This window comes from Lepisma saccharinum, chromosome 8 (assembly GCF_977018435.1).
Source record: "Lepisma saccharinum chromosome 8, izLepSacc3.1, whole genome shotgun sequence".
Classification (NCBI taxonomy): Eukaryota; Metazoa; Arthropoda; class Insecta; order Zygentoma; family Lepismatidae; genus Lepisma; species Lepisma saccharinum.
Genome location: NC_139236.1, coordinates 64,550,705 through 64,563,665, shown reverse-complemented (window position 1 = coordinate 64,563,665; position 12,961 = coordinate 64,550,705). Strand labels below are relative to the sequence as shown.

Genomic DNA, 12,961 nt, shown 5'->3' with positions numbered 1-12,961 from the left:
AAAAACAAAATTTCACAAGAACCGTAATTTTCTCGCCAAATGTTAACTTCTTTACATCACTTTCAAAATTAGCCACAAATTATTTTAATACTTTGCTTGTGCTGTTATCAAAAGTTACTTGTTGATATGAAAAAATAATTACGTATGTATAATTTGCTGCACAATATCAAGGAGGGTACTCACTTGGAATTCCTTGAATTCCGGGAATTATGCGTAAATTATTTGCTCTGGTAAACATGAAAAGAAGGTACAATCAGATATTTTCGCTCTTCCATTTTTTTCATCCGTAGACGTGAAAAATTTCAACTTTTATTAAGGGAGGATGACAAGGACAGTTTCCTTTATCTTACTAGACAAGGCTTAACATGAAGAGTCCATAGTGTGGGGGCAAAACGTAGGAGGGATTGCCCCTCTAATCGCTGCCACTGTGTGCATTTTGTTTTAGAGGTTTAAGAAAGATCAGAGACTTGGGCAAAGGGAAATTGACAAAGCATGTTTCAAGTAAAAACTTAAAAAAAGGTTTAATTTAGGCAGTTAAACCTAGAATAGGTTCTAACAAGCAAAATAGGTTATTTTGTGCACTATAAAACTTCGTCAATTGTTGCGCTTTTTAATGAAACGTTGACATAACTTATTTTTTTGTAATGCGATTAAGCCTTGTTTCCATATTAAAAGTACTAAGTTGCTGACCAAGGCAGTTTATTAAGATAAAAAACACTTAACGGGTAACGTTTCAACCCTGTATCAGGGTCTTCCTCAGACGAAGAACTAAACTACAACTGATACAGGGTTGAAACGTTATCTGTTAAGTGTTTTTTATCTTAATAAACTGCCTTGGTCAGCAACTTAAGTCTTTTTCTTACTTTTTTATTTACCTACAAAGGAAAAAAATAGGTTAAAAACCTATAATCCGAGATCTACTTATAATATAAGCAAATGCTGTACTAATAAGGTAATGAGGTACAGTTTCGCATAGGTTAACATTTCTATCGACATGTTCGTGAGTATTAGAAAGGAGAGAACGGTTAGTTGTAAGTTATGAATTTCTGCTCACATTGCAGTTACTAAAAAAATGTTGTAAGTTCACTTGATGCTCAGATATGCTTAATCGGGAGTGGATTCACAGTTCTTAAAATAGAAATTGTTAAACGAAAAGGGGGGGGGATGATAGCTCGAAATTTCATTCTAACTGTTGGATGTGTTTAACATGGTGACAACGAACCAACTGGGGGAGGAGATACCAACTCCCAACCCCTCTTTTCTATCACGGCGTATAGTTTGAAGTAGGATACGAACCAGTGTTAAATGTGCCTTAATAAGGGATCGGGATAGCTCGATTATAAGTCCCGTACTCGAAACCCTGGCGTGAAAACAGTGTCGCTAGTTTAAGTCATTGAGAAGCTTGTACTTCGCATATTTTATGAGGTTTTAGAAGTTTTGGCGCTACTATACGAAGTGACAGAGTTATCACTACACCAGTGGCGTGGCGTGACTTTTTCAAAAGTGTTACCGGCTATCAGTACGACAATTATGCCTGCTAGACGTTATCAACCCCCCACCCGGTAATGAAAACATGTCTTCGAGCTAGATATTTGTTCATTTCGTTCTTGTTTTGCAATCAGCACAGTGATTTAGATACAAACACTCCTAGAAAGAACTACTACCACTCATGAGACAGTTACCATGAAAATCCAATGAATAGTGGAAGACCCTTGCCAATTCTTCATCTGTCTCTGTTTCTTTGCAATGAGGTGCGAAGGGGAAGAAGAAGAACCACACTTTTTTCGGGTCAGTTTGACGTTTGTGTGGTGAGCACACCTCAGCTCCTTTGTGAAAGGGAAGCCCAGCTGTACGTACTACTGTTGCCAACTTAGTATTTTGGAGCAAGGTTTGTCCAAATCACGAATCACACCAAGGAACTATATTTTCGTCTATTACCTAACTGGTCTACCTTTAGTTGCTTCACAGAAATGGTATTCCTATTTTAGGCGGGATTTAGCTCTTTTCTGCCAATCTGATGTGACAACACTGGCTGATCCGGTAGGTCTGGACGGCAACAGGGCCCCTTAACAGGCATATGAATAAACCCATAGCACACTATGCACCAAAGTCCTTCCCCGCTCGCGTATTTACAAACCCTATAGTACTTCAGAACCTCCAGCGATATTTGGCTTCTGATTGGCTGCCATTCCGGAAGTTAATGCAGAGTTTCTTAAAGATTCAAATTAACAGTGTAGATTTCAAATATCTATCGCAACAACATAAGAAACCCATTTATACTAAGGTTGATATTTTCGCACAATTATTTAAATCAATGTTTTAGAATACCGAAATCAGAACTCATCTTGAAGTGAATTATTTTTCTATTTAAAGTCACATCAGTGCAAACATTGTAACTACCAATGACAATTGAGAAGATTATGTATGTTCAACATATATCATTTTAAACATTATATTTATTATATAAACGTATATTTCTTAACATAATTTCGACAATCTGATTACAAACTTTATTACTATAAAATCACGAGTCTTATTTTCCAATACGAAGAAACAAGGAACAATGGACACGGAACATAAACACTTCCGGTGCACACAGCCAATAAGATAGCTTTATATACCTCTGGTTCTGCAGCACTATCGGGTTTGTAAATACGCTCCCCGCTCTTCCCTTGCATTGGTGCCCTCTTCTCCCTTGTTGCCTCTTCAGGGTAGCGGAACGGCCTCCCTCTTCGCTTCTGTCGGCTGCAGAAAAAATGTCCTAGGCAATATCTACTCGACGGTAACGGCGTTCATTAACGTATTTAACAATGTTGTCATTTTATTAAAACAACTTTTTAATTCTTTACATTTTGCTGTTACCTGCGGTAACACCGGCTACATGAACTACACCATTCAAGAAGGTCAAGTTGATGTTGTAAGTAGATTTTGAAGCCGATTATTAAAATATCATTAATAAGTATGTTTCGATTGCCCCCATATATTCCTTATAGAGACTAAACACTAGCTCTTCAAATACATCACTACCGAGAGTAATTTTTTGGCACTTTTCTTTTACGCCAGTTCAACATTTCCTCTTTCCATCCATGTGCTTTCTGCAGTTATCATAAGTAACATGTTCCTAGAATACTCAATATAATATTCCCATAAGCGTCCGTATAAAATTCCAGCCGCTAGGTGGCGTAAAGATCACCCTCCTGTTCGACTTCTCGCTCAGAAGGAAGCTGTACAGCAAATCCTTGCCAAAGTAGATGGTACACGTTGCACTTTATATTTTACATTCAATTTATGTAAATAGCCTTCGAGAGAAAATATTGTTATCATACCATGATAACTGATCTTCGTGGCAGAGTGGCTACCATATCGCGCTACGACGCCAGGTGTCCGGGTTTGAATCCCGGCAAGGGCATGCGAGTGTCCTTCATCACATCATCACTCACCCTCACCTTCGAGATTAGCCAAAAGTGGCAGAAAAGCGAAGTAAAATTAACCAAATAAATCAATCAATCAATATCTTGTCGATATGACCATGTGCTTTTACCTAACTTGCAATATTTGTTCACACTCTTATCCTCTCCTATCCCCTCTTTACATCTTAAGATAAGGAGAACAGCTGCGATCACAATAAATTAGTTAGCCCACAAAGCAATTGAGGACTAAAAGTGGTAAACGTTGTAAGTGCCAGTGTTGGGAAATCGCATCGTTCAGCACATCAGCTCGTACGAACGTTCACACTATTGCCTTTTTACACGCCCTTTGAACTACTTAGAGGGCTACCAGCCACATTTCACGTTTACCACATTATAAAGCATGGCACATTTCACAGTTAAACGTGGAAAACGGTGTTTGAATTCTTGTGGCACTTACAGCGTTTACCAATTTCAGTCTTCAATTGTCCACACCGCTCATTAACGACAATGGAAACCTACAGTTTGCTATTTGTTTCTGGTGTCTATATATTGCATTTGGAAACACTGTTACTGAAGCACCATACATTAATGATTTTTTTAAAAAAAGAATTTGACGTACATTTCAAAGAGTTTGAAAAAACTTCTTTCAATTTGGAAAGCCTTGAAAGTCCGTCAAAATGTCCCCTAGTAATTTTGCTCCGAAACACTTAAGAAATCTTGTTATAATAAGAAATTGCTTTATGTTGGCTTCAATGTGCTTGCTATACAGCACCCACTTACAAGACAAGAGTCTGTACTATGTGCCGAAGTCTCAGTTTTTGCTAGTGCTATATCTTTAACTTTTTTTTCAATTATCAGATTTTATTCTTTTGGGTGGGAATGCACCATGAACCCTCACCTTGCGTACGCCACTGATTCAAAACGACTAAATTAACTTAACTTTGGGCTTGCAAATTTTAATAAATCCTAAAATTTGGGGGGTGGGGGGCAGGTTTTTTTCAGGTATGCAAATTTGTATATGTTTACCAGTTAGTAAACTCTACAACTATTGCATGCCAATTCCAACGGACATCAAATCTTATGATAACATTTCGACATGATTTAGAAGCAGTATATAAACATTCAAAGAAAGCCCAAACGAAGAGAAAACTTGATTAAATATATTTTGCGCGTTCAATGACGGTGTGCGGCGAGAATGTGATCTACGTACCTCCAACGTATAAAGCTGACAAAATCGCTCTTCTTGTCATGACGGTAGGTTTTTTGTAGTTTAATTGACATTGGACAGAGCAACGGCTTTACTCTCGTAACTTTTCTAATACCTCTGCACCCACTGGCGTACACAGAAGGGGCCCGATGGGGCTACAGCCCCTCCCGAAATTTTGAGAAAATTAAAATTTTCAAACGAAAATACGTTAAGAACTAAAAAAAATATAATGAAAATGTGTAAATGCAAACCCCTCTTTAAAGTGACCCCTGAATACCAGTTTTATCTTTGAGTACAATTTTCATAGACTGAAGACCTCGAAATATACGAAATATTATATTATGTATTCTATCCCCACCAAAACGAAGCTTTGTACTATCCACAGTTACAATTCCAGCCCCTCCAGGAAAAAAAATCCTGCATACGCCAATGTCTATACCCGACAACAATGAGTAATTTAACAATAGAACTTCAGACGTGAAGTGGGATGCAATTGTTTTAAAGATTAATCAACTGTTTACCTGATTTTTCCATAGTTAAGAAATGCTAAACTGTTCGTATGCTCTCAATTCCATTTCTTTGGCGGGGATAAAAAAAATCCTTGGCAGGAATTATTTTTTTTTCTTCTGCCGGGGATAAAATTTTGTGTGTGTGAAAGGGGGGGGGTCCCCGGCATTACCCCAGTTAATTCACACACTGCAAGAGCCTACCTACTCCCGTAATACCATACTTTGCCTTTTTAGCTATTTTTTTGTTCAGTTGTGCGCGAATTAAAAAAAAGGGCTTTGAAAAACTTGTCTTGCGTTGTTGCAACGTTATTGACAAAAACTTTTTTAAGATTGGCACTATTTTATTTATGGATTCCTTTTCTAATGTATTTTCCTCCGAAACTAAAGTCCTAAACAAAGCTTCACTACCCAAAAAGAATTCTCTCCAATTTGAACCGAAGTTGGATATACTGATAAGGATTTCCATTACGTTTTCGCCACCACAAAAACAGAAAGAGAAACGCCAGGGTCGAAAAAAAGATTGGAGATAAAAGAATTCGATCAGTCAAGTAAAGAGCTCTCTTCTTTGGAATCGCTGAAGATGTGAAATCAGAGGAGGAAATGGTCGAAACGCATAAATGGGGTGAAGATCTTCCCAGATTTTTCCTTCCGTTTTCACACAACGAAGGAAAGTTAGCAATAAGGGAGGTTAAAATATATATATAAAAAATTCCCATATGCACTTCCCATCGATGGAAGAAAGTCGAGAAGTTTATCGAAGTCCTTTCATGTTACAATCTCTCCCCCTTCCTTTTTTTTCTCTCCAACACTTACTCCCTTCCCCTTCTTCCCCCTCCCCATTTCATCCCTCTGTGTTGGGGCATCAAGCTTTGAAGAGAAGGATTAATAGCGGAAGTGACGTCATGTCGATAAACACCCTTTTGCAACTTGTTGGTCCTGGAATCGGGCGTCAAAACGTTGACAGCGTGGCTGAGGGGAATCGATGCTAAAGAGCGGAAGGCATCGTTGAATATCCCAACCATCCCTCAAGAGATGTATCTGGGAACAAGAAGGATGAAAGCTTACTAACAGAGGGGCGAGGTCATGGAAATATTTTTTCCCCTCGTGTCACTAATAGTTTGGAACAGTGGCGTACTTCAAGAGAAAATTTTGCTCGTTCCATTATGAAGTGAGTGCATGTTAAGATAAAGATTCAAGTGTTTTTGATGCACGGTGTTAACACAAATGGAATGAGTTGATGGCTCCATCGGGATGAATCTGGTGCCACCTAAAGTCCATCTTTCTAGTTTAGTTGAATTCGCAAATGAACCGCTTCGCCTTGTCACGGGATGTTTAATTTTGCTCTTTTCACTGCGATAACCTTAAAATGGCACTTGCTTGAATGAAACCAATTATTGAAATTAAAGCTTGAACACGTTGTCTTCCAGTAACCATGTTTTCTGTTCAATAATGATGTTGCGTGGCAATGTGACGTGTCACATCCAAGACAATTCAATTTATTCAGCGATCCAGTCAAGTGTAGACCCCCCTGTGGGTGTTTGCATTATCGGCAAGCGAGGCACTCGCTGCGTCGTAGTGTCGATGAAGCAAGCGCACAACAGTTTTCGTAATTATTTTAATATGTGAATTTACTTACCATATTTATAAAAGGGGGTGTTCAAAGTAGTCGCCTTCGACGCACACACATTTTTTATATATCTTTATTAAGACACCCCCTAATGTAAGCTGGCGAGGGGGGGGCTAGAAACAGGTCCTGAAAGCAGACACGAGACTGAAGTGATAAGGGTCCTTGTTTTGTATTGTGTGGCCTGTTTATTAATTTAGAGACTGTGAAATGGTAGAGTGCTTGTTACTTATTGTCCTTTCTATGTATTCAACCCCAAAGAGTGTTGTGGCTCAGCTATTGTTTTCTAATGCACAACGTGTATTTATTTATGATTTGTGTGTTAATCCAATCGGCACATAAGTTCAAGGGCGATTTGAAACAGGATTCTCGAGTGTAAAAGTTCCATGCCGTCAAACAATCCACTCTGTATACTGAATTTCAGGGGACGGGAAGTGTTCAAGTCAAATCCACACACCCTGGAAGAACTAAAGCGTAACATCCGCCAAGAAATTACCAACATTAATCAACGGGAACTGCAGCGAGTTATGGGTAACTTCATCAAGAGGTGTCAAAAATGTGTGGACAACGAATGCGGACAGTTTCAGCACTTTCATTCATAAATTGGTAAGTAAATAAATCACTCTTTAAACTACGTAGTTACGGAAATTTTCGCGATTGATTCACGGATAGTTTACAGTGCCGACATACGACCGCGAGTGCCTCGCTTGCCGATAGTGCAAACACCGACACCGCGGTCTACGCTTCAATGGATCGCTCAGTACAAAGATTAATGTCCTTATCAAACCGAAAACTATTGCTATTGGAAGATAACATGTTAATGCTTTAATTTCAATAACTTGTTTAAGTCAAGCAATTACCATATTAAAGCTATTCCAGTAAAAAGCGTAAAATGTAACATCCATGAGAAGGCGAAGCGGCACAACTCCACGCATGAATGGGCATTGAATAAACTTTATGTATGGACGCAGCATATAGGCTACACCATATCGGGAGCACCCCGCTCCCCCGCCTTTTCCACCACCACCCGCTAAATATAACCGTCGCTGCCAAGATTCCCACATTACCAACTTCCCCAACTCCGGTTTTCGCTCCGTTGGCCCTCTAAAGCCACCGTGAACGCGGGTTCGAGTCACAGTATGGAGGGGAGGCTCAGTCGGTTGGCCACAAGAAAACGCGAACTGTCACTCACTATTTCACAGTGCGTTGGCGATGACGTCAAAGCTCGCCACGTGACCGTGTGTGCGCCGCGGAGGAGGGAGACATGGATAATGAGGAAAGAGCTCGCCGGGCGGAAAGCGTGGGACAATGCAGACGAGAGATCAATGTTGCCAACCAGTGTATGTTGAAGTCACACAGCAGGCAAGTCAATAGTTCTAGTTTTCCACTTTTATAAAACAATCTCTCCGAGTTCACTGATTTATTTGGCTATTTTGCGTCGCTTTTCTCCTTAGGGTGGCCACTCTCTAGATCGACCACAAGGGAAAAAAACTTGGGACGAAAAGTTCACGCGCAGCTTTCCCTTCTTCCCTCCACCTCGGGCCATAAGGAACCATGGTCTACTCTCCCCCTCCTCTACTCGCGGGGGTACGGTGCACAGGAGTCGCGGGTCTGCGCAGGTTGTTTTGCTCGTGGTTCCACTATAGGACCATGATAAAATTTAAGTATAATTCCCGGTTTTCAAGGCAAACTTTCCATAAATTCAAGGCTACAAGCAGATGTTTTCTCTATTCCAGCATTAGGTATTACCACCTATCAGCCCCCCCCCAAATATATTAATAACATATAGGATCTGTGTGATTCCAATTCTGTACCAAATTCTAATAATAATTCAATTCAATTAAACGACTGTATAGGTATATGAGATTGTGGAACGATTCAAGGGTAAAAAAGGTAAAATCTCTCACCAGACATCAATGCTCGGTCAAGCGACAACTTACAACACAAGGTAACATTCCACCACAGATAAGGATATAGATATCCTTATCTGAGATTCCACAAATAGCGGAAACGCATGACGTCAGGAGACACGGCATTCTTCGATACTACCGGGTTCAAACCCGTCATCGGCTGGCAAATATAGAAGTGCTGACCATGCAGCTAGGAAGTATTTGCCAGCAGCTTAAAAGAGGTGGGCACTAGAATTCAGTAGAAGCTCCAAGAGAATACCAGCTACCAAGCGTAGACCTATTCACTCTATCAGGTCTCGAGCCCGGTTCGGGAAACCGAACGGTAGCTACCGCCAAGGCAACCGCTAACACAATTGCGAGTTGGTCATCCTCGGTACAACGGCTTGTAAGTCGCAGCCGTAGGACAGACGGTCGTTCGAATAGCCTTCTCAAGGGCCACCTCTTCAAGACCAGCTTGTGCTTCGTCGCCAGCCACGGGCAAGAATACCGTGGGCCGTCGAACTCAGGACTCCGTGCTCTGTCGCCTGACGTCTACACTCAACCGCTTGGCCGAGAAGTAATATGTACAGCTCACCGCTCAGGAGAAGATCCCTGCCGGAAGTCAAGTGACGTAGGGGCAGGCGACTCCACTATTAAGGTTGGGGGAGTGCACCCTGGGTCAGAAACAAGCGCTGTGGTTTCACTGTAAGCTTTAAGGCTTGATTCACATCTACGCTCAAATCACAGAAGGTATCCACATTAGCGGTAAAGGTATGATCATCGTCAATCTCGTGTTGACTTCTTGACAGAGTACACCGATTTTTTAATTTTTTTCAATGAAGAGCCTGCCGATTGTACTAACTACAATGTTTAAGATATTTTCAACAACGGAATTGGCTGTTACAGTACTGGCGTTCGAAGCAAATGGCAAAGAAAAAAAGATAAAAAGAATTTCGAAAGCGGAGAACGTTTATTTGCACTTACATTGTGCAAAGCTACAAATGTCAACAATTTTGGTCTAGGTTTGGCATGAAAATTCTCGGGATGATTGTTCCATATGGACACTGTTGATCATTTCTTTTATTCGAACGTTTCCGACACAACACGGCTAAATAATATACAACTACCATAACTCTTACAACACCACGAAAAATCCCAAAGAAATCACAATTAAACACCCGCGCAGAAGCACTTCCTCAATGACAATGACCACAGCGGGACTTCCTTCTATCCCTAAAATCTGCATATAGACCGGTCTTCCCCTGTCCCTCTGCACGCCCTCTCCCCTCATTTGGGGATCTTCTCGTGAGCTGTGAGCTGTACATCGTCAACATCCCTTGAAATCATTCCACTCCCTGCCAGAAGCCTGTCAGCGAGATTGTATGGGGACCATAAACGTAACCTAGCTCTACCATCTGACCCCTAAAGCGTTGAGTCACGATCCCCGTAGTTGAAGTAATTGAAACCAGTGAACGCATCAATATTTAATTTAAGGTACGGATTGTTTAAGTAACGTTTCATTTGCCATTTCACATATTCAGGCTGGAAACACCTCTACAAACACAAGTCATTATTGTTACGGGATATACTAATCTACGAAAAAAATGTTAAAGCTATAAGGATTTCAAACGCAAATTTAACTAATCAACTTTAAAATTATCTTGCAATAATCATCCGCCTGTCTAATGTATTGTTCTGCAAAGTACACTACAAAAGTAAACGGATTGAATTCGGTTTTATTTTCCACGCAGCTTTCTGTTACTTCCTCGATACAAATAAATGCTAAACTGTGAAAGACTGGCCTCATGGACATTTATAAATGTGTATAAATTCAATGCGATTTGGATTAATAAAAGTTGCAATTTTTCACGTCTACGGAGAAAAATTCACGCACAATGTACGCATAATTCCCGGAGTCAATAATTCCAGGAATTCAAGGAATTCCCGTGAGTAGCCACCCTGCTTCCACTTGCGACTAATCGCGACGATGAGGATGAGTGATAATATGATGAAGGGACACTCACAAAGAACACCCATGCAAGCCGGGATTCGAAAATAGGATTCCTTGCGTTGTAGAGCGCTGTTCTAACCACTTCGCCACAAAAGTTAGCTAATATCTCTGAGGTAAGGAGACTCTAAAAACTTATGTGTTGTGTTCGTCCTGTACAAGTCCCTTTACAGCCTTGCACTTTTAATCTTTATCAAGGGCTTTTTACACCCCATTTTAACCTTAAGGAAAGGGTTGTACATGAGGATTGTTACTCGTACACTTTGAAGCAGGGTTGGCATGTTTAAAACACCTGGCTTTGTTTTTTTTCACAAAAGTTTCAAACGTTTAAAACAAGTTTTTTTCAGACTTGTTTAAACACATTTTGATACTTGATGTTTGATAGTTTATGGTTATTTGCGTGTTTTGTAACTTTGCCTTTTCATTCAATGCGTGTCATTCTGTTTATTGTGCACAGAAATCTGTTCAGTGGCTGAAAATATGAATTAACAAAGAAATATGCAGTGATGAATGCCCGTGGGTTACGTTTAAAACACCTGGCTATGTTTTTGTTACAGGGGTTTAAAATATTTTTTAAATTGAATACTACGTACATGAATGAAACTGTTTTGTTACTCACTTAACACACTGCAAAACGTGCACATTGTTGTTAATGTCAATATTTAGTTGCATTCACGATAAAATGTCGTATTAAAAAAAGAACAGTAGCTACCACGTAGATAGAGTGGGGCCTGGCAACAGTGGATTAGTTGAAACTTCTCGAACAGCCAACATGCGAGATTTAAGACTAACATTAATATGTATTTTAAGAAGTTAGTCAAGCCTTTACTTTATAATAGGAACACAATTCATCCTTGGATGATTAATAGATTAATTATTAATCAATTTTCTTAGAAAATTAGTCTTCTTGGCATTATGTTTTAAACGGTTTATTTGTTTAAAACATGTTTTTTTCGGTTATTGTTTAAAACATTTAAAACATGTTTAAAACAAAAAAAACGTTTTGTTTCTTTAAATAAAAACAAATTTTGCCAACCCTGCTTTGAAGGGTACAAAATGGCCATATGTGCCGACGCACTCAAAAATTTTAACTCATTCATTCATAATCTACCTTGGTAGTGACGTAGGTGCTGACCAACTCACTGCCTTGTGGATATGAATGTAGCAATCCGCGTGCATGGGAATTCGTCTTCAAATTCCAAGTCACCTTTATGCTCAGAGAGGCTAATCAGGACTGGACCTACTGTTCAAGGTATCCGAACAAGTATGCAATGCGCCTTTATCGAGAATCGAACCCGGGATCCCTTGATTACAAGATAATAGCTCTCAGATTCATCATATTCTCAGTTATGGTTGGGTCTTTAGTGAAACTTTAGCGATTTCATTCTTACATTTAGCATGGTTGGTTTTGTTGCAAATATAAACCAAAGTGCACAAAGGCGCATTCGACTCGACCATTTAAAGCTTTCTAATTATAAAATTATTGTTATTAAAGTATTTTTATTATTATTATTATTATTATTTACTTAAGTATGGATAACAAATTCAACATCATAGACAATAAATGAAATATGACCAGTTGTCAAGATGTATTAATTATTATAATTTCGGTATGACTTTTACATAGAGTTTCTCGTCCATTCTGATCAACCTTTCATGTTAGTCCTACGTTGAAGTTGAGCAGTGCCGGAAATATTTATCAGAATAGAATATAACCAATCTTCTTGAGAACAACTTTCTTCTTCACCAACCATTCATAAAGCTTCAAAACATATTCCACACACAACACGAGGTTTGTCTTTTGAGTTTGTGTAGAGATGCACAAATTCTACTTGCAGGTCCATATTCAAACTACATACACGCTTCTTGGCCATGCTTATTAATTACTTTACAAATAACGGGAAAATATACAACTCAGGACGTGATTTAACTTAAACAGCAGACTGCTGTCTGATCGAACATTCTCGACGACAATGGGACATTTTGATTGTTATGAAATGTTTGAAAGGCAGTCCAGTTGTTTTGCCACGGTATAGGCATGCAATCAAAAAAAAATTGCCAGGAAATGTCTTTCAAATTTAGATTTGGTTTTCAAGCTGACTCAGACTTTTTTAAAACGTGACAAATAGTGTTTTTTGTAATAATTTCGACGGGACAACCGGGGCATGCCTCTGGAATGGGACTGTCCCGGTAAAAACGGGACATATGGTCACCTTACTTATAGATTCTTCACTATGAGATCATACAAAAACCAACTTAAAGTGGCATACATTTCGTTAAGGTCATTTGATTTTTTTACAATTCTGCAGTAGCA

General features: G+C 39.4%; 1 protein-coding gene across 3 annotated transcripts in view; it reads right to left on the bottom strand.

Annotated features, from left to right (window-relative positions):
- The window catches only part of LOC145991068 (protein Skeletor, isoforms B/C), a 306,612-nt gene that overhangs the window by 50,285 nt on the left and 243,366 nt on the right, over positions 1-12,961 (bottom strand). The window lies entirely within an intron of this gene.